This window comes from Quercus robur, chromosome 11 (genome assembly GCF_932294415.1).
Source record: "Quercus robur chromosome 11, dhQueRobu3.1, whole genome shotgun sequence".
Lineage (NCBI taxonomy): Eukaryota > Viridiplantae > Streptophyta > Magnoliopsida > Fagales > Fagaceae > Quercus > Quercus robur.
In genome coordinates this window covers 10,974,334-10,979,754 of record NC_065544.1, presented here as the reverse complement: position 1 = coordinate 10,979,754, position 5,421 = coordinate 10,974,334, and the positions used below count along the sequence as shown (strand labels likewise).

At 34.3% G+C, this 5,421-nt stretch overlaps 1 long non-coding RNA gene across 1 annotated transcript; it reads right to left on the bottom strand.

Moving 5' to 3' along the window:
• On the bottom strand, window positions 1–2,564 carry LOC126707344 (uncharacterized). Its single transcript, XR_007648906.1, has 3 exons — window positions 2,266–2,564; window positions 1,261–1,334; window positions 1–327 (listed from the first exon to the last, which is right to left on the bottom strand). It is a non-coding gene; the product is annotated as an uncharacterized LOC126707344 (long non-coding RNA).
• Window positions 2,565–5,421: the final 2,857 nt, after the last annotated feature.

Sequence of the window (5,421 nt, the reverse complement as noted above, 5' to 3'; positions counted from 1 at the left end):
TATCAAAACTTTGAAACTTCTTTTCATTTCGAACTTGCAATATTACAATTTGGCTGAAACTTAAAGTATTCAGTAATTGTTACATAACTAAACTTTTAGCAAAACTATTATTTACAAACCTAACCCCAAGACATACAACTAGGGTTCAAAACAAACTGAGGTTCTGAATTACATCAGTGCTCAAAAGGATCAAGCATATCTTGATTCCTCCTGTACAACAAAAGAGCTAGACTATTATATAACAAAAACTATACATTCTAACAACGAGAATCACAGAATCCTTGGCACCTCTAATACTTTAGCTGCTTCCAAGGAAAAACCTGTGCACTGAAATATAATAGGATGAGCTGCGAAGCCCAGTAAGGTTTTAAGCTCCATGAGCATTTAATAAGAATGCATGTAAATCAAACATTTTATGAATATGTCAACTTTGATAAATAGTCTTCATACTATTCTTAATATATTTATGAACTTTCTGATGAAAATACTTCATTTTTCTTCCATATAATAATAAAAGGACATAATAAGGAACTTAAACATAATTCAATAACTTTATCTTTAAATAGACTATAAATTACTTTATCATAAACTTTCCATCAGACTTATAACACATTCAACATACTTTTCTTATCATCATACCTTTCTTATAACTTCCAAATAGCTTAATAGCTTATTTATAATACATATTAGTTAATCCAATTGTAAGTCTGTCACAACTTTGGGAGGCTTCCAACACAAAGTGTCAAGCATCTAGCATTCCCCACAATAGTAGGAAATCCTAGGATCATATCAGAAAGTATCACCCCTTTCGGTGTAATCATATCATCAACTATAGGGGTCGGTTGACATCCTCCACAAGTTGGCCATTACCAATGAGGGTGGATACAACAGAGTCCTCACCACTTATAATGGCCAATCAAAATCTCTATGGAAATACCAATACTATAACCCCTACTGACTGAGTTCAGATCATAATAATGGAATAACCGAAAATTATATTTTTCTGATAATTATGCTTTTATACAAATATTTTATAACAATAGCATATCAATTTCATTCTTTAAAACATTACGTTCGTGATATAACTAATAGCAACAATATGCTAAAATTATCATATATATAGGATACAATAAGTCACGAACATAAATCTTTACTTAAATCATGCTTGTATGTAATATCTCTAATTAAAAGGTTTTGATGCATAATAATTTTCTAAATAGTCCTTATATTTATCAAAAGCACATGTCACACATCTCTTACCTGAAAACAGAAGACACAAGAGATTTGTATAAGAGGAGCTCAAGTGTCCGTGTTCTCGTTCTCGATCTCGTCACCTAAATGAAAGATCAAAACTTATTACTAACAACTCTTCCTAAATATATAAACTTATACCCCAAACAAAACCTAACTCTCAAACTCAATAAAATCTTAATTCCCATCACATAAAGTTTCCCCAAGGACAAGATGCATTCATCAAATACATTATGTACCAACCATAGAGAAACCTAGGCAACAAAATGCATCTATAATCTAGACATACCAAAATATAAGCATATTAAATTATAGTTCAAAACATTTACCCTAACTTTAGAATTAAATCCACAAAGTCAGAGTTATCATTTACTATTTACTGCTCATTTCAGTAGCATATGCCTCATTTGTAAAATACAAACGAGCTATCTAAATACATCAAATCTTCATGAAATTTTACAGAGCCACTCATTTGGATGTCTAGTAAATACCATATCAATTTTAGAGTCAAAGCATAAAGCCATGATTTATTAAAAATCATACAAGACAACATTCTTAAATCTGTCCTAATAGAATTTCATGCAACTTAGAAGTTAAACTATTATTTTTATATCAATCCAAATGCTGTGAGACTACTTCCATTACAATCATGTGTGTCTTAGAATTCTAAAAACTACTCCTAGCATCAAATTCACAGAATATGATTTAATACAGATTTTTCTTGTTGTAAACATCAAATTTGTCACAGTGACAACTTCAGCATATGTTCTTACAAAATCATCAAATACATGCAATTGGTCTTCATTTTATTTGGGTACTTTTATAGCAATACTGTACATATTAAAATACGTTATTAAGCATCCAATAGACCATAATATTATCAATCTTTCAAACTACTAAAACCGAATCACAATTTCAACTCCTACAATCAGATTAGAGAATAAAGAAGGGAAAAAAAACAAGGCAATCACACCATCAAAATACCCAAAGTCAGATGAAGTTTTATTTACTTACCCACAAACTTTAAAGTTGAAACCTTAGGGCTAATCGTTTAATTTCTTCTTTAGAGTGAGATTTATTGTTTCAGTGAAATAGTGAGAGAGAGGTGTTTGCCATGTAAGAGCAAAGAGAAAAAGAAAACAAAGAAACAAAGAAAATGAACCAAGAACCTTCTGGCGTAGTAAAGAAAACAAGAGAAACGGACTTTGGGGTGGAGCACATGTCAAGCTAAGGGAAATAGTGAGATGATGACTCACCTTTCCACTTTCAGCTTTTCAAAATTTACCCACCACCCCCTATAAACTTATATATCTATAAAGGCCCAAAGAACAATATAACTTTGTATATATATATATATATATATATATATATCCTTACCTTTATAAAACTTCTTTCTATATCATTAAAAGAGTATATATCTTTTATAATATCACAATATCAAAGTTTTACGCACTTAGAGTAACTAAGATAATAATAAGCATATAAACCCATGAAATTAATTATGCAATTAGGTTAGGGTGTTACAATCAGCCCCTATTGATGTAGATGGTTCAGGTCTGTGATGAGAGTGAGCTTCTGCCAAGTTGGTTTCTTTGCTCCATTGCAGATCTGTTCAAATCTTTTGCTGTTATTGAGGATGATGATTTTGTTGAAACCAAGCTCCTTTGCCTTAAGAATTGCTTCACCCACTGCATCCAGAAGCACTAGGTAAGGTTTTTTTTTTCTTCCTTTGCTGACTCCACTTGTAAATAGAACTCCACCCTCCATGCTCTTTGCTTCATATGCATATCCACTCCTTCTTGATCTTCTATTTTTATGAGCTGCTACCTTGATAATGATTTGCCACCTTTGATTTGGAAGTTTCTGATAAGTTTGCTAAATTGGCTTACTAGCTTGAGCTTGGCTGTTCTGGAAAGCATCTTGGTACCTGCACAAGAGAGATTAGGAATTTAGAACCACTTCCATAGGGTTAGGTGTTTTTCCTTGATGTAGGACCATATTTCTATGGTTCCACAGGGACCACAGGATAGTGAAGCATGCTTGAAGGAAAATCATCCTGTTTTGCTCCAGTGGATAGAAAGTAGTAAATAGACTAGTAATCCAAACCTTGATAGAGACATTTGCCAAGTCAGAGGTTCTAATTCCCAAGGTGGAACCAAGCTAAATTGCTCTGGCAAAAGAGCATGTTAGGAACATATGGTTAATGGTTTCATCATTGTCATCAAATAAGAGGCATCTGGTAGGGGTTGTAATTCCCTTTCTGTTCAGGATTGCAAATACGGGAATGTTGTCATGCAGAAGCTTCCAGATGAAACTAAGGATTTTCATATGTAATTTTACTTTCCAGATAAGCTTCCAGACATAGTGAGGGATACCAAAAGGCCTTTCATATGATATTGCAGAGGTTTGGTCAAGGTGTTGAAGTAAATGGTAAGCCTTCTTAACCTTATATTCCCCAGAAGAGGAATGTCTCCATAACAATTCACCTTTGATATTATCAGTCTTAGGCAGTGGGAGGTGGAGGATTTCTATACACAAGGGATAAGGGTAATGCTTTTTGACCAACTCATATTTCCAAGATTTGGAGATAGGGCTAATTAGGTCAGCCACAATGCCATTAAGAAGATTATTTTCAATTAAGGTTTGTTCAGGGTAGTGGAACCAATCAAGATGGGTAAGGGGTATATAAAGACCTTTTCCAATAAACCAACGACCCTGGTGTAAGGCAGGGTGAAAGGGGGGGGGGGGGTAGCAATGTTCCTCCAAGTCTATGAGTGGTGTGGTTTAGGAATATAGCTCTACAGATTGGAGTTAGGGAAATATTTAGCTTTGAAAGTCTTGGCCATCAAGGAATTGGGGTATCTTTGGATTCTCCAATACTGTTTAGAAAGTCAGGCTTTGTTAACAAGATTGAAATTCCTAAGGCCTAATCCTCCCCTATTTTTTGGTTGTAGTTTTCTAACACCAGGCTCATGACCCCACCAAAAGGATCTTGTAATAGCATCCAGTTTGTTGCAAATAGCCTCAGGAATTCTAAAACAAGCAAAGGAATATAGAGGCATGGATTGAACAGAGGAGATCAAGGTACATCTGCCAACTTAGGATAGCAGATTTGCCTTCTAGCCCTGAAGTTTTGCTTGAACCCTATCTATAATGTCTTGGAAGTTAGGAATTCTTTTCCCCTTAAGCTTAAAATTGATCCCTAAGTACTTGCTAGGATCCTGGACAAGATTAACCTAAAGAGATGAGGTAAGGGAATCTTGTATACCAGAATCAATATTGGGAGAACGAAACAGCTCAGACTTATTAAAGTTTATGGATTGTCCAGATAAGGAACAGTACCACATGATTGTTTTTTTTAGAGCAGTAAGGGATCTATTGTCATTTTGGAAGAAAAGGAATGAATCATCAGCACACAAGATGTGAGTGAAAGAGAAACCATTCATTCCTATCTTGACACCTTTAAGATTCTTTTGGTTCTCTTCTCTGGTTAGGGTTAAGGAGAGTATATTGGCACAAAAAAGGAATAGGTAAGGGGAGATAGGGTCACCCTTTCTAAGACCTCTAGAAGGGTGAAAAGGTTTTGAAGGGCTTCCATTAACAAGTAAGGAGTATTGAACAGCAGACACACACTCCATAATCTAGTTAACCCAAGTAGTGCCAAAATTCATGGAGAGTAAGACAGCTTTGAGAAAATTCCAATTAACCCTATCATAGGCCTTACTCATATCAATTTTAAGGCACCATAACCTTTTTTCCTTCCTTTCTTCTTCCTTAGGGTATCAAAAATTTCATGAACTAAAAGTATGTTATTTGCAATGTTTCTACCTTAAATGAAAGCATTCTAATAGGGTGTTATGAGCATGTTCATGAGGGGTTTCATCCTATTGACTAAAATTTTAGAAATGATTTTGTAAATGACATTACACAGGCTGATAGGTCTAAAATGAGAAACATCATCAGGAAAATGAACTTTTGGTATTAGAGTAAGGAAGGTTTGGTTAAGGGATTTGAGGAGAGAACCTAAGTGAAAGAAAGCATGTGTAGAACTGATGATGTCCTTGGGATGGAATCCGAACTCTCCTTATAGGGAAAGCTGAAATTGTTGCCAAAAAAAGAAAAAAAAAAAGCTTATTCATAGAATCATGACTTTAATTAAGGGGGAAAAAA